The 23,088-nt window shown below is 28.3% G+C and overlaps 1 protein-coding gene across 4 annotated transcripts in view; it reads left to right on the top strand.

Moving 5' to 3' along the window:
• sdk (sidekick cell adhesion molecule) overlaps positions 1 to 23,088 on the top strand; it is a 339,884-nt gene that overhangs the window by 115,078 nt on the left and 201,718 nt on the right. The gene's annotated exons all lie outside the window — the stretch shown is intronic.

Here is a 23,088-nt window from a genome sequence, read left to right as displayed (position 1 = left end):
AGATTTTATATTCAAATACAAATATAATATCAGTCTTATTATGTAAGTAGTAAAATGAACAAATAATAAACAAGTCGAAGCAGGTTATAAATATTTAGTTCTAGGTAAAACTTTATTTTTTTTCTCTGATTGGCTTTGAGGTCTTTTCAAATAAAGAAAACTCTATAACATAACTTTATTGAGCAATTTCTTTATACTAAAATAAAATAATAATAAATTCTATATTAAAGCAAAAGCTACAACAGCATCAATATTTATAAACCTGATGTATATCTAAGTATGCATATATTTCAATTGCTATTGTAAAGGATTTTCATAAGCTAAACAAAATATTAGAAAAATAATACATATTTTTATTGTACTCATTCATATCAGGTAATAATAGTTTAACAACATGTAAAAGATAATAAACTAAAAGAGTTAAATTGAAAAAAAATCACAAAAAGGTTTATGTAATAAAATAATCAAAATAGGAAAAAATACAAAAAAAAAACATTTGTAAAAATTAAAAGCCAAATGAATAAACGATTTAACAACAATAAATGAATTTCATTATTTTAATTTATTTCAATTTGTTTTTGATATTTTCTAAACAAAAAGTAAAAAATAGCACACAAACAACAATCTAGTTAAAATCCGCTTTAGCAAAATGTTTGTTATTTGTTTTTTTTTTAGAAATTGTATAAATTTCAAAATAAATTCAGTTTAATTTCATTCCCCCATATTCAAATGAAATACTGAAAAATGTTTAAATAAAATGCATAAATAAATAAATAAATTCTGAATTTATGTTTTGTAAATTTAAACATTTATTTGTTTATTTATTTTTTGTGGCTGCTGCTGCTGTTATTTGATATTTACATTTATTAATTTTTTATTTACAATATTTGTTTTTTTTTTATAAATTTCATCACAAATATTTACCATTATTAGTCACTCTGTGTTTTTTTTTTTTTATTTACATCAACATTTAACGTGTGTATTTTTTAGTCACTGTTAAAATATGTAGTGAAATTTTAACTTGGCTACAATCTCTGCTGTTAAAGCCAAGCTAATAAAAGTGAAAAATTATATAAAGAAATGATGATTCATTTGATTTTATTTTGCATTTGCCAAGATGAGTTTAGGAATTTGTGGAATTTGAAAGTATTTTATTTATATATTTGCTTATTAATAAAAGAGATAAGAGAGAGTTAGTTATTTTTTTTTTTTTAAAAGAAGGAATTTATTAATTTAGTTATAATTAAGAGAATAAATAATATTTTAAAAAATTTATTAAATTTTTTAGAACTTTGGAATTTGACATGTAAACAACACACAGAGAAACAATATAGTTGTGCATATTTACTGTAACCATTTAAATAGTGTTACAAGTTTTTTTTTAACAATATTATAGTCACAGTAAATATTTACATGATTGCGGTAACCATAATATGTTTAATTTACGATTCACATGATTGTATCAACCATATATATGGTTACAGTAAACAAGTATATGTTTGTGGCAACCATTATGTTGCTCTCGGCTTATGGGTATCATAATCTGAGAACAACATATTATGATAAAATTATTCATCATAAATATGGTTGCCACAAACATATACTTGTTTACTGTAACCATATATATGGTTGATACAATCTTGTGAATCGTAAATTAAACATATGGTTACCACAATCATATAAATAGTTACTGTGACTATAATATTGTTAAAAAACATGTAACACTATTTAAATGGTTGCAGTAAATATGCACAACTATATTGTTTCTCTGCAGAATCGCCAGAAACAAAATAATATCAAAGTATTGGCTATTGTTAGCTATGAACTTTTCCCATCTTTCTGGCAACATATGGATTCCGCGCCAAAAGAACTGCTTATCTTTTGAGACCAAGAACGAATCAAGTCAATATTGAATACTCTGTTCCAAGGTGAAGCGTATGCCAGAGAGAGCATTCTGCTTCGATCGAAACAAACAGTAGTCGGACAAGGTGTAGACTATAAAACGGGTGAGAAAAAACTTCCCAACCACTTCATTCTAAACACTTTTTAACAAGTATTCCTAGATGTGGCCGAGTGTTGTCCTGATGGAATATTATGGCTTCATGTCTGGCCGTTTTTCCGGCAATGCTCGCTTCAAACAAATGAGTTATGTTCATTAAAGGTTCCCTGTGATGGTCTGGCCAGATTTCAGCAGCTCATAATAGATAGGATCCTTTTTACTTCCACCAAATACAGATCATTACCTTAGCGCCATGGATATTTGGCTTTGGTGTCGATTCGACTGGTTGGCCTGGCTTCACCTTATCGCTTCGAGTTATCGTAATGGATACATTTTTCACCGAAAGTAATAATTCGGTGTAAAAATGATTTTCTTTTAAAGCGTTCAGCAGCATTTCGGACAAGCAAAATCATCTTTCAAGGTCTCTCTGCTTCAACTCGTATGGTAGCAAATTTCCTTGCTTTTGGATGAATCCTGCTGCCAGCAAACGTTTGTAAATTGCTGCTTGAGTAGCTCCCAATGATTTTGCAAGCTATTGTTGAGTTTTGACAACAATCTTCATGGTGTAATGCCTCCATGAATCTGAATCAATCAAACCATCTCTTTTTTGATGCTGTTTGATCTTACAAAACACTTGTAAGTGTAAACAACGTCAAACAAATTTGTGTTAAAATAAGTTGGTTACACTTTTTTGAGTAAATATTTTTCATGTGTAACCGTAACCATAACTTTAGACACTTATTCAGAATTGATGGCTCCAATTTATTTTACTTTTGATAATTTTTACTAGATTTTCGTATTATATACATAAAAATAGTTGATTGCGGTCGGCTTCAGGCGGCTATGAGTCCCAAACACTGTCCTGCACTTGTTTCGGTAGGTCATTTGCATGGGGCTATGTGTATCAATTAATTGATCTTAACCAGTTGCAATAGGGTTCGTCGTTGGCAAAATTTTGTTGGATTATCTACAAAATTAAGAGCTGCAGTTTAATTATAAGGTTTCCATGGAAGGACTGACGGACGGACAGCAATAAATCAACTCAAAAAGTGATTTTAAGTTGATAGCTTTAAAATATTAAAATCATGATTTCCTGCAGATGATATATGTTTTAATTCTTCTCATTACCTTTATTTTTTGGCATCATATAAACTCAAGTCAAAGTTTACTTAGCTTATTTGCACTTTAAGCTAATTTATTTTGTTTTCTATTTTACTTGTTTTCTAACTTTAAATATCAATTAGTTACAAACATTTTGCTTTAATGCATGTTTTTAATTGTTTTTTTTTTTTGTTTATTAACAATTTCTTTTTCCTACATAGATGTCAATTAAAATCTCTTCTAATTTTCTTGCAATTTTTATTACTACTCTTATACGCTTTCAAACTTTTTTCTAATATTCTTTTTTATAGATATACTATACATACAATTTAAATTTTTTTGTGATTTTTATTTTATGGATTGTAGTTTTTTGTTTTCTATCCTTTTTATTAGATTTTGTTTTAGTTCTTTTATTTTTTTTTTTTTGTTTATCTTGTTTATATTTTCTTTTTAATATCAAGAAAAAGTACTTTAAACTATGTTTGGAAATTTAAGTTGATCATTTTAGAAATGTGGAAAAAAAAACTGTTAGATATGTAGAATTAAGTGAGCACTACTGGTTGTATTTTTGGTCTTTCGGTAATATCTTTTTCGCTCCATTTAAAATAAAGCTATAATTCCTGGGGAAGCATGCTCACATCCAGAATGTTCCTGATTCAGAAACACTGCCTGAAAACAATTTTCATATTTTATATGAAAATCACACAGTTTTCAAACAATGTTTGAGTGTTTTTCCTACGTATTTCTGAATCAGGCCCTATGTTTTTAATAACTGAGTTAGGTCTTTCACAGGAGAGCTAGATAATTCTCTATGACCTAAGCTGTTTCTCTTAAACAGTTTATTATTCAAGATTCAAGAAAAAAATTGTATAATGCCCGCAACTTCAACAAATAGATATCTAGGTTGTAAAATATCCAGCAGATAAATTTACCTAAAAGGCGACTTGACATTAATTTCAAATCAATATCTACGGATAAAAATTACCAAATATTTTTACTCCATAAGTAACTAAGCCCTGATAGATATCTATTTGTTGAAATTACGGGCATAATTCAACAAAAAATTTAACCATTTTGCTTATAATTCAAATGTTTAAAATTTATAAAAACTTCCTAGAAAGTAAAAATATTTTTACTTTTTATAAAAGACAACAAAATGAACTACTCATAAAAGTAATAATTGCTAATATTCATTAACATAAATATTTGTAAATTTGCCCCAAACTTTTCTAATTTTCGATTTAAATAAAAGATAATAAATAGGAATTTATCATAATAAAGGAAATTTTGTGAAAACTATGCAAATGTTGCATAAGAAATGAAAACATTTAATTTACTTGTTAAATTTGCAATAAAATATTTAAATCATCATCTGCTGCTTTTGCTGGCATGCTGTAATTCTACTCTATGCTTCATTTTTATTTGCAACTTGTTTCCTCAAATGAACATCTATCTACAAAATGTTAAAAATAAACGCAAATAAATTTATAGTTTTTGTATAAATTGCCGTTTTTTTTTGTTTGCCTACTATATCCAAACATACAGCCTTTTCTCTACAGAAATCTACAAGAATAAAACCAATTGTTGAGTTAGAAAGAAAGAATGAACAAATAGAAAAAATGAAATGAAAAATTAAAATAAAACGAAATACATTAAAACGCAAAATTATGTATTTAAGAAATGCAAAAATGAAAATACAACTAAAACGAAATCATTATATTTGCTGGCTCTTTAGAGAATGAAAATGGTTTGTTTAAATTAGAAATACAGAAATTTTCTTATTACAACAAGCAGGCATTACAGCAATTAAATAAGGAAGTTGTAAGAGGCCATCAAATATAAATGATGACTATTGCTGGCTGACTCTGACTGTCTGTTTGTTTATGAGGTAGGCACGCAGGCAGGCAAGCAAACTGAAAGATTGAAATATGCGATATTATTGCTTATTATTTTGTATACACAGTATTAATAGACTATGACGTTAAAAATAAATAAAAACCAAACAAAATATTGTTATGTACTAGTGCATACATACTTAATAATATTTTTATGATTATAAATTTTGAAATCAAACTGTAGGAGCGTTTGTTTAAAAATTCATTGACCCTTAAAAATAAATTTATGCTGATTTTTATAAACTCCAACACTGCTACAGAAGGAGAGGGTAGCAAAAATTGTTGTTCCATATGTAACAGCTAGAAATATTTAGCTGAGTCTACAAAAAGTAAATGTATTCAATTGCTAAGGCTTTTCGCCTCTAAATCTGTGTGTGTAAAACACTGTATTGGACAAAGTACTGCAGTGAAATAAACGTTTAGTACTCCATAATGTTTGTCATTCTTCTAGGTATTTAGCTATTGAAAATCAGCAAAATAGGTTCAATAGAAAAAAAGTTGTAAACCATAATGTGAGACAACCTCAAAGCAAATGTTCTACTCAATAATTTTCAACATTAATTGTGTTTAACTGCCTTTATTGTTGGTGTAGTGTGGACATGAGTTAAATATGTGTATATACAAGTATATGTGGGTTTGTTGTTGTATTTTTGTAAGGTTGAGACATACAACAACAAAGTTTGTGACTGGTTATCAATGTTGAAACGAGTGTAATTTGGGTAATGAAGGGTATTTAAGATTCGGACCAGCCGAATATGGGATTTTGAATGGTTTTTTATTAGTTTTTTTATACCCTTCACCTTCGTGAAGGGTTTGTAATTACTACATTTTTCATTTCCGACCCTATAAAGTATATATATTCTATATCCTTATAGATAGCGGAGTTGATTCAGCCATGTCCGTCTGTCTGTCTGTTGAAATCAATTTTCTGAAGACCCCAGATATCTTCGGGTCCAAATCTTCAATAATTCTGTCAGACATGCTTTCGAGAAGTTTGCTATTTAAAATCAGCAAAATCGGTCCATAAACCCGAATTTTTTTTTTATAAAATTTTTTTTTGTCATTCAGTTTTTTCCAAAAAAAAAAATTTAAAAACTAAAAAAAAAAATTAAAAAATTTTTTTTTAAAAAATTTGGAAAAAACTTTTTTAAAAAAAAAATTAAAAAACAATTAAAAAAAAAAAATTTGAAAAACAAAAATTTAATTTTGTTTACCTAAAAATATTTAAAAAAAATTTATTTTAAAGTATAATTTGGTGAAGGGTATATAAGATTCGGCACAGCCGAATATAGCTCTCTTACTTGTTTTTTTTGGTTTTGTTTAATGGAAAATCTACAAAATGATGAAAAGCTGCAAAAGAAAAAAAATATCTAAAAAAAAATTTAAACATTTTTGTAAATATTTGGTCTGTTCAATAACAAAAAAACTATTATGATTTATCACAAATTGTTTTTCAATTGATTTAATCTAGTAGAATTTCATTTATAAAAATCTTACTTCCATAAAATGTCTGAACTATTCTTTTCTGACTTGTTTCCTTACGTCCTGCCTAACATTTCGAACAGTACTTTTCCACTTTTTCGTCAAGGGCGACGGCTTCGCTATTATTTATTTTTGAATAATTTTTTTTTTCTTGGACCAGCACTCAGGGGATGACCCCTACTCATGCAAGGCATTGTGTTGGAACTAGAAAAATAGGTTATGAGAGGGAGGATAGAGGGAGTAATGTTTGTGGACATTAGATTTGAATTTTCCTATATATACAGGAAATAAAGTGAGTGTGTGAGTCAATAGAACTGTATACTGTCACCGATAAGCACCTTCGCCCTCTCCTGTACGCAGTCGAGTAACTCCAAAATAGATTTCGAAGCACCGGCCCACACATGAGAGTTGTATTCCATTTTAGGTCGGATATAAGTGGTGTAAATAGTAAGGAAATTCATCGAACAGTTTTAAAGTGGATCTAATTCGATGGTAAATCGTTAAAAAAATCTATCTCTTCATGGAATTTATATCGATTAATTAGGACAATGGTAGCAATGCAAGAAAAACAGTGACAAATTGCCTGCAACACGAGATATTTGCTAGTGAATTTTTCTACGTACTAAATGTTTGTTAAGCTGGAGGTATAGTTCTCTGAATTTTTCTTTTTTAAATACTGACAACGTTGGCCGCTTTTAGTTCTTAAAGTTTTCCACCATTGCACTGAGAACATTTCATCAGTTTTTTTGTGTTAAATCCTTTTTTCCCTCAATACCACTTTATTTGCCAGCTATTTGAATAGCGCACATTTTTATCGACCTTTTTCCCGTTATCATAATAGCCATTTTCACTCTCTATTTGTATAATTTACAATTTCATTCCTTGTTCAGTTTTGCCTTCAGCACTCTCAAGCCAAACGCTGTCAGAGACGAAACAAAAAAAAAAAAAAAAACAGCAACGAAGTGAAAAAAATAAATAATAAAAGTTGTAGTTGAAGAAAAGTAAAAAACCATTACCAGCTTGTTAAATTTTTGCAATTGGCAATTAATTTGTTTCTGCCCTTTAAGCAGCAGATTTTAATTTATTTTCATCTGCCAACAACACTCTCACACACAATCACCCACCCGCTCACCTTTTTCCTACAACTTTTTTAAAATTGTTGTTGTTGGCTGTAACAACATAGTTGTTATATTTTCCTACTAAAATCAAATAATAGTACAGAGTATTTTTTCTTGCTATTTGCTATTTTTTTTTTTTTGGAAGGAATGAAAAAATAAAGTTAAAACTACATACTTCCTCCTGTACTTTTAACAGTCTCAATTAAATTTGCTTAAAAAAGCAAACGACATCATGAGCAACAATAAAAACAACAACAAGCAGATGATGATGAAAAATATCTTTTCGACATTATAGCTATGATAGACTTTTAATTTTCTTTTGTATATGATACAGGGTATTGAGAAAAGCTGAGTAATTTAAAATAATAATTTAAGAATTTTCATTATTTTTTTAAATTTTTTATATTTTAAATGGTCAATTTCCATTAAAGTGGAACCTATATCAGGGTAGCCGATAAGTGTCTGGCTATCTCCTCCATAGACATACTTGGACAATTTTCTTGGTGATATACTCATTTTCTGGAGATCTAATGGCCGTTTTGAGATCAGTAAATATGTAAAGATCCCCGTGATACGGAATTTATTCCGTGTCTACTTTTATAGCCTTATAATTTCGGTTTGAATTACGTTACCGTAATCTGATAGCCTGAGCGACAGGTCCGAAGAGATCGCATATCCAACATTTTCATGTGATCTTGATCCGTTGTATTTGAACATTCTCCAAAGGTGGAGAACCTTACCATGTCTGATCTAAATGGCATATTCATCATAAAATCTGAATTGAAAACTGATTCCGTTATAGAGTAATCAACCGGAAGATCCATATTGAAAACATAATAAATTGTTGCTTGACTATAGTTATTATGTTACAAGATTATACTTTCATTCCGTAGTTCGCATCAACTAGTTTTACCACAATGTCTGATGTTAACTAGTTAATGTTAGATCAGTCAGTGGTCGGCACAAACAGAGCTTGTCACATTAGTAAATGTATTGTAATGTTGTGTAAAACGAATTTTCCGATCGTGTTTTTATGCACAATTACCAATTTGTTTTTCTTTGTTTCGCATTCGGCTGATGGATATGAGAGCCGACCACTGCCTTAGATGGAGACACCAAACCGCTGATCCATAATATATAATTGAGACTGTCATATCAAAATAATATCGATCAACTTCTATGTTTAGTTCTCTTACCACCATATTGTTTTTTTTTAGTTTGCATTAAGGACCTTACTCATGACCTTTTCGACAAAATCGTAAAGCCAGCGTTCATGTTTAGGATTTATAGAGATTTTCAATACAATTGTATAATGCGATTTAGTGGTCTTGGATTACGCATTCTTCTTTGATCAAAATGCTTTGATCCTAGAATTAACAAGTTGAGGATATTTATTTTTTACTGATTGGTACCAACCTCTACATCATGGAAGGCAACTAAGTTTATTCCATATAGTTCTGGAATCTTTCTATATTTTAAGGCTCCTAGTCATTAGTACCAGTTCTGTTTTAGTTAAGTGTTAAGAGTTTTCCAACAACGGAAATGATTGCAGGACCAATTTCCAATTGTCTTACAACGTCAATAACTATTTTAGGTTTGACGTTGTCCAAGGTACTCTCTACATCCTGGAAGGGAACTAAGTGTATTCTATAGAATCTTTCTAAATGAATAAGTGTAGCGCAATTCAATATCAAATTGATGAATTTTGTATATCCTAATAGTTCTATCATAGTCGGATTCAATACGACTGTAATTTAAGAGTTTTACGACAAATGAAATGACTTCAATTTTCGCTTGTCTCATAATATTAATAACTGATTCAGGTTTGGCGTAGTTGAAGGCATCATCTCCTTTCCTTCCCACAAGAAAACTAAGTGCTGGTTCACACACGTCCAGTTTACTTGAGCAAGTTTTGAGTTATAGAATAGATAGGAGATATTTGTTACTCTTTTTCTTACTCTCTCTTCTATAAACCCAAGACTTGATCAAGTAAACTTGACGTGTGTGAACCCGCACTAACAGTATTCTTTGTAATTCCGGAATCTTTCTATATGGCTAACTACTGACTGTATAGCTGTTCGGAAGATCTACCCTTTGTGTAGGGAAGTTGATCCTTGGAAACCATTATACCTACAGTTTTGATTTGTTTATAGTTCTAATAAATAGTGATGGATTTATGAACCTTTCCCGGAAACCCTTCCATTAAGGTTTTTATTGAGCTTTCTGTCATTTTGTTCGAACAAATAGTCTCCGTTTTTCCGTTTAAAATCTACCACACCCCTTGATGCTAATTTCGGTATTTATAGAGCCCTTTGTAACAAATATTTGCCTTATTTTTCCGCAACTGCATATTGCTTGCCATACTAAGAACTTTTTGCGAAAATTTATTGCTTTTGGGTCCTAAACTTGTCTACGACATTCCTCGGGCATCAGCAACATACAAATATTGACCCGGAAGCAGCGTAAAATTTTCCATACCTACGTTTCGTCATCCATTATGCAGCAGGTTTACTTTTTTTATAAAATTTGAGTTCAATTTTCGTGCTCTGTTTTTGGCCTCTAAATTTTTAGCAGAGTTCCTGTCAGGAACTTTTTGAGCTTTACATGTTTTTAAACCCGCATTGGCTTTAACTTTTCGTACCAAATAGTCCGAGTACTGAACCAACCGGACTGCTTTCCTACCGGATGTGTTGGGGGCTCTTATGAAAATGCTTTCTATTTATTGGCTTTAGAAACATCATGTGGACCATTCCTTCTACCTGACAAGTTTTCCCGATACTGTTTAATAACATTGGAATCAGTTTGACAGAAGATCTTTGATTCTTTGGCTAACTTTTTGTAGGACCAAGTTGGGTTTTGTTGAAAATATTAGATAATTTTAGTACGCACTTTTTTCTCGTCATTCATTTTAATCAGATGAACAACAAATGAATATAATTGACATTAAACATAATAACTGACATATTTTTCAAGCTAACTTGATCAAAAAAAAAAAAAAATCAAACAAATCATGGGTTAAAAGTTTTAAGGAAAATCGTGTGTTAAGGTTTTTTCGATCTCACTCCTTAGTAGAGGAGGAATGGGTAGTCAAAATCGTGGAATAACAAATTGATGAATTTTGTATCTCCTAGTAATAGGAGATTCAATACGCCTGTAGTTTAATAGCTTTCTGCGAATTCAGTGTTGGTAACTTATTCAAGTTTGACTTTGTTCAAGATACCTCTCATATCCTGTAATGCTATTAAGTGTATCCCTTATAGTTATGGGATCTTTCTATATGGCTAACTATAATACCTAATTACCCCCAAGGACCCTAAAGATCAGTAAAATCGAAAAAATCAGATCACTTTGAACGAAAATTAAATGTATACCTGAAGCTTCGAAAATAAAGATCAAAGATTACTCCTCATAATTTACTCTTCTTTTTGCAACACCGTAAATTTTCCCCTACAAAATTAAAACAAGCATCTAAAAAGTGTTTCGATGATAAATTTAATAGAGTATAGTTCGAATAATTTTCTTTTTTTGCAATTCCTTAAAAACACTTGACATATGAGCCACTCTCTATAAGAATACGGCTCGATTGCTAACTGGCTGGCTGCTGATGATGCTGCTGCTCATTGCCTTCATTATGCAGCATTATTATTAGCACGTTTCATGTTTATGCATATGTTATCAACATTTTCTCGAAATATTTTTTATTTTTTTTCTCTCCATAGTCTTATTTTTTGCTACACATACTCCTGGCTGGAGTTCCTAAGAACTGCGGTTGAACTTTTTTAATGGCAAAAGAGAAAGAAGTCGAGTATGTGAAACATGTGCAAGTACGGAACTCAAGTACTTTTGGAAAATAAGAAAAACTGGTGTTGTTGTTGTTGTTTTCTTGGTGTTTCATTTGCTATTTTAAGAAAAAGTTATTATAAGAAGAACAACAACAAGAACATCTACATGTAATAGAAATTTATGCACTTTCAACTGTTAGGAGTCTGCAACCCAAATGCCTGCCTCTGCCAGCCTGCTTCTTTCTGGGCGCATTACGTGTCATTGTGTGTGAGTGAGTGTTTCCCTATTAAAGTCTTTCTTTCTCTTTAGCATTTTATGTAATAACAACCATAATAAAATATAAAACATTTAACAAGTTATAAAGTAAAATAATGTTTTCATTTTATTTATTTGTTGTTTTTTAGTTTGTTTCAGTTACAATGTAAGCGAGAACTTATGCTTTCATATACATATTCATTTATACACTCACAAAAACCTGATCAATCATTAACTGAGGGGAAAATTAATAAGAATATTAGAATTCTGGCAGCTGATTAGATGCTGACATGTTTGAGGGTGGGGTTAATCCTATTAAGATTTTCCATGTTGTAGGTTGTCTTTTTCTCTTGTTTTGTATGGCGCCAAGTTCATGGTCTTTTGTAGATTCTTTTTTTGGGAGATTTTGACAGCTAGATTAATCAATATGCTGGCGCATAAGTGTGCCACAAATATTGAAATTTTGAAATATTAAAAGTGTGAAGACATATTTGGGGAGTCTGGCGTTTGTTTTATGTCAGGCACAAACATTTGATGTTAATTTATAACATTGTAGTGGAATATTTTACAATTAGTTAATAAAATTTTAAATCAAATTTTATTCTTTAGTTTTTAATTAATTTTTCTCCTGAGTGTAAAAGTTACAAAAAATTGTGTTTGTCTGTTATTTTTCTTACTTGGTCAAAATACAAAAAAATGTGAAATCCCTTCAAAAACAAAAAAAGAAGAAATAACAAAAAGTTGTCTAGGAAATGTGTCGTCACAAGACTCTAAATACCCATCGCGCTTTTAAATGACTACTAACTCTTATTTATTGCACTGAATTCCACCAAAAATAGTATTTGTTATTATAAAAATCGTAAAATAAAAACTCAGAAAAAGAAAATATGTATCTACACGTAGTAACAAATAGTTTAATATGTCAGCCAGCTAGTGTTCATAAAAGAAAAATAATTTTTATTTATACTCGCTTTGGCACTTTATAACGAACGTTTGAAGTTTTAGCTTATTTTTGTTATTTTCTTTTCATATTTATTTATTTGTGCAACATTTCTATTTTATTTTTTTGGTTCATTCTTTTGCAACAACATTTTCTTTGATCTAGCTTATTGTCAGATGATGATGGTATTAAATTTGAAAAGATGCTGCAAAAAAACAAAAATTCTTTAGAAAACAGCTTTGAAATAAAAATATGTAATTGTGTTTGAACGAAATTAAAGGGAATTAGAAAAATAGTGTTTATTTAATTTGAGTTTAATTTGAGGGGACACACATATATCATTTTAATTGGTGTAACGTTTTTTTTATTTTGAAATTTGATTTTACAACAGGGGCAAACCGCAATTAGCACGAATGTCAAGCTCTTAGAAATACAAATTTTTATTCAGAAGCTCCATATTTTTATTTTGTTATCAAAAAATAAAAACATCAGTTTAAATATGAATTACTGAAAATACTACTATTTTAAAAATTCTTCATTTTAAGGTTTTCATTGAATTTTTTAATAATTTGTGCAGAATATTTGTTGAAAATAGTAAAGACAAAAATAGTAGTAAAAATACTACTATTTAAAATTGTAATTTTCTCTTATTTAATAAATTTCTTCTAATGCTTATCTAAAGACTTTGAAAAAATTTTTCTTAAAAATGTTTCAGAAAAAAATAATACTAAAAATTCTACTATTTTAGGGTTTTCAACGTCATTTTCATAATTTTTGTAGAATATTTAGAAGAACTAAAGGAAAATTGCAAAAATTTTGTTAAATAGTAAAGAAAAACAAGTAAGGAAGTATGGTCGGTCAAGCCCGACCATATAATACCCTACACTAAGTAAAAGAGCAAAAACATTTTTCATTTAAAATTTCAATAATTTATATTTTTGAGTGATTTTCGGAAGTGTGCCTTATATGGGGGCTATGACCAATTATGGACCGATCACCATGAAATTAGGTCGTGTGATTTATGTCTCTATTAAAGTTAACTATGTTGAATTTTGTGTGTATACCAACATTTTTAAGCGATTTATGCACGTTAAAGTGATTTTCAGAAGCGGGTCTATATGGGAGCTATGACTAATTATGGACCGATCGTAACGAAATTTGGTGACATGAATTTTGTGTATATAAAACTTATTTGGAGCGGAATTTGTGGAGATACATATATAAATTAAACATTTATGACCGATAAAGTCCAATTTCGGGAGGACTTTTGTATGGGGGCTAGGTGAAATAATGGACCGATTCCAGCCAGTTTCAATAGGCTTTGTCCTTGAGCCGAAAAAATAATATGTACCAAATTTCATCGAAATATCTTCAAAATTGCGACCTGTACTCTGCGCACAAGGTTTGCGTGGACAGCCAGCCAGCCAGCCAGCCAGCCAGCCGACCAGACAGACGGACGGACATCGTTTAATCGACTCAGAAAGTGATTCTAAGTCGATCGGTATACTTTAAGGTGGGTGTTAGACTAATATTTTTGGGCGTTACAAACATCTGCACAAACGCATTATACCCTCCCCACTATGGTGGTGTAGGGTATAAAAATAGTAGTAAAAGTACTACTTTTTTATATTGTTATTTTTTTCACATTTAACGACTTTCTTCTACTGCTTATGTAAAGACTTTGAAAAAAAGTATTTTTTTTTAAAAAATGTTTCAAAAAAAAATATGTAGTACTAAAAATACTACTATTTTAAAAATTGTATATTTTAGGGTTTTCACGTCTTTTTCGTAATTTATGTAGAATATTTAGAAAAAGAAATGAAAAGCTGCATATATTTTGTTGAAAATAGTAAAGAAAAAATTAGTAGTAAAAATACTACTTTTTTATATTGTAATTTTTCTCATATTTAATGACTTTCTTCTACAGCTTATGCTAAGATTTAAATAAAAAAATTTATCTTAATAATATTTCTGCAAAAAAAATAGTACTAAAAATACTACCATTTTAAAAAATTTATATTTTAGAGTCTTCAACAACTTTTTTCATCATTATTTTCAGAATTTTAAAAGAACTAAAGAAAAGTGCAAATATTTTTTTTGGAAAATAGTAAAGAAAAAAAAAAACAGTAGTAAAAATACTACTTTTTTTATATTGTAATTTTTTCTCATATTTAATGACTTACTTCTACAGCTTATGATAAGATTTTGAAAAAACTATGTTTTCTTAAACATTTTTCGGAAAAAATAGTATTAAAAATACTACTATTTTAAAAATAGTTTATTTTAAGGTTACACAACGACTTTCTTCATAACTTTTAGTGAATTTAAAACGTATTAAATAAAATTTACTTAAAAAATACTACAGAAAAAAATAGTATTAAAAATACTACTTTTTTAAAATTTTAAATTTTTCCACATATTATGTTTTGTTGCTACGATTTATATAGAGTTATATAAAAAATAAATATTTTTCAAGAAAAACATGGTACTGAAGTTACTACTATTTTACCAATTATTTATTTTAAGATTTACAATAACATTTTTCATAATTTTTTTAGAATATTAAAAGAACTAAAGAAAAATTAAAATACTTATTTTTTTAAAATAGTAAGAAACAAAAAGTGTCCAAATACTACTTTTTTGTGTTGTAATTATTCCCATATTTTATGGCATTCTTATACTGCTTATGTAATTAATTTGAAAAAAATCTATATATTTTTCAAAAAAAAAAATATACTACTATTTTATATATTTATTTTTTTCAAATATAATGACTTTCTTATACTTTATTATGCAAAGATTTTGAAAATAAATTAGTTTTTCTTAAAAAAATTCCAGAAAAAATAGTATTAAAATTACTGCTATTTTAAAAATAGTTTATTTTAAGGTTTACAACGACTTTCTTCATAACTTTTAGAGAATTTAAAACTTAAAAAATACTTCAGAAAAAAATGGTATTGAAAATACTACTTTTTCCAAATTTTTATTTTTCCACATTTTATGTTTTGTTTCTACAATGTATGTATGTATAGTTTTATAAAAAATCAATATTTTTTCAGAAAAAAATTGTACTGGAAATACTACTTTTTTATATTGTAATTTTTTCCAAATTTTATGGCTCTCTTCTACTGCTTCTGTAATTAATGTGAAAAAAATTGTTTTTCTTAAAAATGTTTCCGAAAAAATAGTTTTAAAAATTACTACTATTTTACAAATATGTAGTTTGTTTTAAGAATTACTTTAACATTTTCATAATTGTTTGTTGAATCTAAAGAGAATAAAACAAAATTTACGAGCATATTCTTAAAAAAATACAACAGAAAAAATAGTATTAAAAATACTACTTTTTAAAATTATTATTTTTGCACATTTTATAATTTTTTTCTACGATTTATGTAAAGTTTTAGAAAAAAACTATATTTTTCTAAAACAAATAGTACTAAAAATACTACTATTTTACAAGTTTTAAGATTTACAATAACTTTTTCCATAATTTTTGTAGCTCATTGTAAAATAGTATTAAAAATACTACTTTTTAAAATTGTTAATTATTCCATATTATAAAAAGTCAATATTTTTCCGAAAAAATACTACTATTTTAAAAGTTCTTTATTTTTAAATTTACAATAACTTTTTTCATAATTTTTTTAGAATATTTAAAGAATTTAACAAAAATTACTACAGTTTTGTTGAAAAACCTAAAGAAAAAAAAATAGTACTAAAATACTACTTTTTTCAAATACTTATTTATGCCCTTTAATTACAGTTTTTATAGAATAAATAATGAATTAAACAAAAAATATTAAATTTTTTAAAAAAAATATTATAACAAAAATTGTGCTAAAAAATACTACTTTTGTTTGTATTTAGGTAAAACATGAATTCTAGATCCAGTTATTAAGCATTGTCTCCTCTAATTTATTCTCTCCCATTCTAGTCCCTTTTCCCTCCAACATCAATCATTTAAAGCTAACTCTGAACTAAATCTAAATAATTTTCAGTTATTTTTCTCCGATTATTCTAATTAACAGATGGCGTGCATGAAGTTCATTAAAATTAAAAAGAAATTGTAGTAATTGTCAAATGTTTTATGTGTGTGTATATCCGATGCTTTGGCATGCGTACTTTGTATATTATTTCATTTCATTTTACAAGCATAATTATGAGATTTTTTTCTCTTCTACTTTTTGCTTAAAATGATTTATTTCACTCCAAAAGCGGATGAGCAGCAATAACAGCAAGAAAGGGTGATGAAAAAACGATTTCAAAACAATTTCTTTAATAGTGAATTATAATAAAACGGCACTACAGTTGAGAAGAAATTAAGTGTAGCAAAGATTTTAAGAGGCATGATTAAAAAAATACTTAAATTTAATTAAGAAAAGCCAATAGTTTACCTTTAAAAGGATTTCCAAGGAAGCGAAAAGGCAGTCGAATTTCAATATATTAGCAATGAATTATTCTTTTTAAAAAAATGGTTTTATTAAAACCTTTAGCATAAATCGATGTTTTGGTATTTACTTCCGAAATAATTATTATTTTCTTTGCATTTTCACAATTTCCACTGTATTTTTTTATAATTTGTAGCCTCAACTATGATCGGTGTAGATTAAATCACATTTGTTTTTCTTTCGCCTGTAGATTTTTTCATTATTTTTCATTTATTTAGAAATTGTTTTTATATTAAAATCGTGTCATGGGTACGGTTTTGTTTTTTTGTTTGCTGGTTATTATTTTCGGTTCCTCATAGAAAAGATGTGCAATTTTATTCAATGATTTATAGAGTTTTACGACGATAAATGGAAAAATAGTTTTTGTTTTTCATTTAATTCATACATACTATAACATGCTTTTCAATATAAAGGCATTGGATTTTTAGATTTATATCAAAAATTTATATTTATATACTAACACATATACTTTGCATAACTTTCGATAAAAACTGAACAAAAAAAAATACTTTTGTTCATAGTTTGATATTTAAAAAAAAAAAAACGTTCATAAATATATTTTTTTGAACATTTGCAAAAGATACACTAAAAGATTACAAGTAAAGTACCCTTGAGTTTTGGTAGAGACAAGGTATGCCTTTTACATAGAATTTTTCACTAGAGTCTAATTGTATATTTGGATTTCTTTGATACGTAAATAAAACATATTCGTAGTAGCAACCGAATTTGTTATCATGTCAAAAGAAAATTAGTTGATAAAGAACCATTTCGGTTGAAGCAACCAAACTTTTGATACCCTTATAATATTTTGTACCCACAACTGTAAAATTCGTTCATTAAGACAGACTTCGATTGGCTACAAATTCGGTTGCAACCACGAATCTGTTTTCTCTGTCCTTTGTAATGCAAAGAGAAACCATTGGATTGCTTTATACGTCCTCGGTAAGTAATCTAGAGTGTAATTAGTCCAAATTTTTTTATATATTTCAAGAGTCAGTTAACGCTAGTCATCCCTTTAATTCAGAGTATTGTCTGTTTTATATGCAAATTTGTCACTGTTTAGTGTTCCTATGTTATTACAAAAATGTTACTTTAGTGTCCCTATGTAGTCTATAGTGTAGTGCGTTTAAAGTTTTTTTTATATTTAAATGATTAGCTGACATTTCTGGCAGCTTTGAAATACGAAATGTTATAATACGATGCCCTTTGGTAATTACACAAATTCATTTTAATATATGGTAGAGACAATGGTCCTACAAGTGTCCCTATGTAGTCTATAGAGTAGTAAGTTTAAACTGTTTATTTATTTAAAAAGTAAACTGGCACTTAGTTTCCTTTGTAATCCAGAGTGTAGTATGTTTCCACTTTGGTGTCCCTAAGTAATCTAGAGTGTATTTATTTTAAACTTTTTTTTATATATTTCAAGTGTCAGTTATGTCTAAGTATCCCTTTAATTCAGAGTATTGTATGTTCTAAATGCAAAGAGAAGAGCTTTGGGTATTACAACATTATCACTGTATTGTCCTTATGTTATTACAAAATAGTCACTTTAGTGTCCCTATGTAGTCTATAGTGTAGTGAGCTTAAACTTTCATATGGGATAATGTCTGTTTAAAATGGATTCTTTAAAATGCTAAGCCCTTTAGCTTAGTGTCCCTATGTAGCGAGTTCAAACTGTTTCTTTATCTAAAAAGTCAACTGGCTCTTAGTTCTCTTTGTAATCCAGTGTGTAGTATATTTTCCAGTAGACTGTGTCTTTGCAGTTGATATCCAATTGGCTTTATTACTATAAACTCTTTCAGGTTTAGTGGTCACTTTACTAACCACCTTTTCTATAGTCTTTAAAACATAGTTTATTGGCATCTATTGGCATTTTACTAAACAATTATATTTTTCAAAGTCATCGTTTATGTTTTTTTTGCAAAACTTTGCCTTCAGGATGCTCTTGTCAGATAAATATATTAATTTGAAAATATTGTAAAAATCAGGTTTTTTCACGCATTCAATAACAAAAGCACAGAGTATTTATTGTTCATCGAATACAGTGTTACTTTGATATTTCGTTTGTTTGGTCAGAAAATTTTGTCAAAAATATTCGATTTCAAAATACGAAACGAAGGTTTTTATCATAATTATAGGTGGTTAGTAAACTAACCACAAAAAAACCTTGAAATGGGGTGGTTTTTTTATGTTTTGATTTATTTTTTCTTACTTTTTATAATAAACTAACCTTGATTAAAGTAAAAATGCAATTGTTTTGATTTCAAATTTATTCACAAAAAAGGTGTGGCTGAAAGAGTTAATCGGCAAATATTTGCTCAAAAAAGCGTAACCACTTTTTTTTAGCACAAATTTGTTTGACGTGTTTACTCTTACAAGTGTTTTGTAAGATCAAACAGCATCAAATAAAATAAAACTAAATTTTTTGTTTTGAATCAACCTAAGTAAAATAAGTTTTTCAAATAAATAAAAGAATTAAAATGTGTTTTATTTAGTGGTTACGTCTTTTTCGTCAAATATTTGTCATGTGTGACCCTACGTTAACTATTACGTGTCTATTAGTTTCCTCGTAAGGCACACCCAGAGAAAAAATATAGTTGTACATGTTTACTGTAACCATTTCAACATTTTCAAAAGTTTTTTTTTTAACAATATTATGGTCAGTTTAATTATTTATGTGATTGTGGTAACCATAATTAAGTTAAGATTCACATGATTGTGGTAATCATATATATGATTGTAGTATATAAATATAAGTTTATGGTAATCATGTTCATGATGATTCATTATATCATAATTTGTGCTCTCAGATTGTGATATCCATAAGTTGAGAACAACATAATTTGGTAAATCCTTCATCAAAAACTGTCACAAACATATATTTATTTCAATCATATTTCTAAAATCATGTAAATCGTAACTTTGCCATATTATGGTTACCGGAATCATATAAATTCTTACAGATATCATAATATTGTTCAAAAACTTGTTGAAACATTTACAACTATATTCTTTATATGCTTGCACGTGCCTGTTAAAATAACCAGTTGACTCAACTAACTCGGTATTACCAGCTACCAGACTGTCTCTTAGTAATCTATGTTGGGACTATTGACTTCATATTAGAACACGTACATATTAAAAGAATTTGTTAATCAAATGTAAGGCTAAATGTTGCTTAATTGACCATAAATGGTAAATTAGACTATTGTTTCGGGGACCTTCATCACCGAATCTGCCGACTATTTTTTTTAATATTATTAAACATTTGAAAAAGACATACACATACATGATTTACAATCCAAATATTTACATGATTATATTTGTATTGCAGTTGTTATTTTATTGAAGAGCTTTATATAAAAACTGTGTGCAAATTTAAACACATATTGGAAAACAGCATAATGTTTTTAATCATTATGTACTTGTCTTATTGAGCAAATAAATCAATAAACCTTTTAATGTAAACTTTAATATTATGTATTAATATAAATATTAACAACTAAATACCATAACAATTGCAATAAATAATAACAATTCTGCAATTTATGCAAATTTTATAACAATAACTTCATCCCTCTCCTGGTATCTTCTATATAAACATTTAAGTTTCTTAAATACTTGATATAACATTTTAATAAATTTGTTTACCATACTTTTGTAAAGAGTTTTATTCGTATATTTGTTATTTAAACAATTATATATTTGTTTTTATAAATAACTGATATAAAGTATAAATAAATAAATACATTTTATTATAACACATTTGCTTATAATATATGCAAAGAAAAAAAAAGAGATTAATTGTAAATTTCTACATGATTGATCATTTTCATTATAAAACTGAAAATAAGAAAGAATTGTCTGCTACTTTGAGCAAATGTTTAATGAATTCTAAATAAATCCATCACTTATACCACTCCTACCATTTTTCTTTAGTATTTCCCAAAATATATATAATCTTTGATGTCAAAAAAATCAAAAAAAAAAGTTTTAATTGAAAATCATTTTGATTTGCTGTGTTCTATGACCTTTTTCCTAAGCCAGAAATTAACAAGAAAATAAGGTTTTGTTTTCTTATTAATCAAATACATTTAGATTTAAATGTCTTGAAATGTTTACATTTTTATGCATGTAAATGTGTAATACATACTCGTACATCTATGTTTTTATTTGTGTTTATTTTACAATTTAACCGAAAATCTTTTTTTTTAAAATAAACACATGATAAGATTACAGGTATTTAACATCTCACAGATACATCCTTATGTATCTATATTCATATGTATGTATATGTTAAATACTCACATACTCTCTAGGTGTTGTTTAGAAATAGTAGATGAAAAACAAAAATATGTAGCAAAGTTTAAAATTATCTTAACATCCGAGCATTTAATACAGAAGGAAATAATCATACTTTCCTTAGTTACCGAATTGACCTATCACGAATGCTTATATTTTTCATAGAGAACAGATTCGTAATAGCAACCGAATTTTTTGTCAATCGAATGATTCGGTTACACACATAGAATATTTCGGTTCTAGCAACAGAATATAAGTGGATAATGAAAAAAATCGGTTGAAGCAACCAAACTTTTGTTACCACTGTAAAACTCGGTCACTAAGGCAGAATCATTCGATGTGCAACAAATTCGGTTGCTATTACGAATCTGTTTTGTCTGTGTACATTAACAAAGTAGTGGATATTCCCAACTATAATGACAGTTTATTTCATTCTAAAGGTAGGGTCAAACATGGCAAATATTTGCGCAAAAAAGCGTAACCACTTTTTTTTAGCACAAATTCATTTGACGTGTTTACTCTTACAAGGGTTTTGTGAGATCATACAAGATCAAATAAAATAAAACTAAATTTTTTGTTTTGAATCATCCAAAGTAAAATAAGTTTTTGAAATAAATAAAAGAATTCAAATATATTTCATTTAGTGGTTACGTCTTTTTCGTCAAATATTTGTCATGTGTGACCCTACCTTAAGATACCGATTCTCAAAATCTTTGGCCTGGTATCAGTATTTGGTGAACTCGATGCAAGGATAAAAAAGTTCTTTTAAAGGTTTTTATGATATTTTTCATATTTTCACAAAGGAAACATATAAAATATTGGTATCATGTGAAAGGTCTTTCATTGCCATCTCTGTAATTATCTTGATTTTTACATATACATAATTATTTAAAATAGATATTGGGTGTACGCGGATCTTTTGAATGCGTTTTTTTATTTTAAATAACTTACATGTCATTTTGAAGGGTACATATCTGTCATTTATTCTCGCTGAGTTATTAAACGTTATATTGAAAATGTCGAATTTTGTACCCACAAGCATCATATGAGGGAAGTTTTGCTTTACTTCTTTAATTTGAAAAAAAGTACCGCTGAAGTACACCGATTGCTCACCAAAGCTTATGGTGAATGTTTTCCATCGGTTTCAACGTGCGAGAGATGGTTTGTGTGGTTCAGAAGTGATGATTTTGACACGGAAGACAAAGATCGCCCAGGCTGAACAAAAAAACTTTGAAGACCAAGAAATGGAGACATTACTCCATGAAGAAGCGGGGAAATTAGATAGATAGATGTCCGAAATGATGCTTGAACGCTATAAAAAAAAATAATTTTTGCAACGACTAATTACTTGCGATGAAATGTGGATACATTGCGATGACGTAAGAGATCGATTGTGAAGCCCGACCAACCAGCCAAATCGACGCCAAAGCCAAATATCCATGGTGCCAAGGTAATTATCTGTATTTGGTGGAAGCAAAGGGTCCAATCTATCATGAGCTGCTAAAGTCTAAAAAAGAACCAGTTCCGAACTCAATTGATTGACCGAAAATATGACCAGAATATGCGGTCAGACATGAAACCGTAATATTCCATCATGTTAACTGCCTTATAACTAGTCCAGACCTTGACAGAATACCGAAATCAAAACATTTTTAAAGGCAAAACAAAAAGGATATATGGAATTTTAAAGGAGAGACAAGTTATGAATATTTTAAATAGAATACAAAAATTTACTTTAAAATGTCTAAGCAACCTGTAAATT

Source organism: Calliphora vicina, chromosome 4 (genome assembly GCF_958450345.1).
Source record: "Calliphora vicina chromosome 4, idCalVici1.1, whole genome shotgun sequence".
Classification (NCBI taxonomy): domain Eukaryota; kingdom Metazoa; phylum Arthropoda; class Insecta; order Diptera; family Calliphoridae; genus Calliphora; species Calliphora vicina.
The sequence above is the reverse complement of the archived record's forward strand: the minus strand, read 5'-3'. Positions and strand labels throughout refer to the sequence as shown.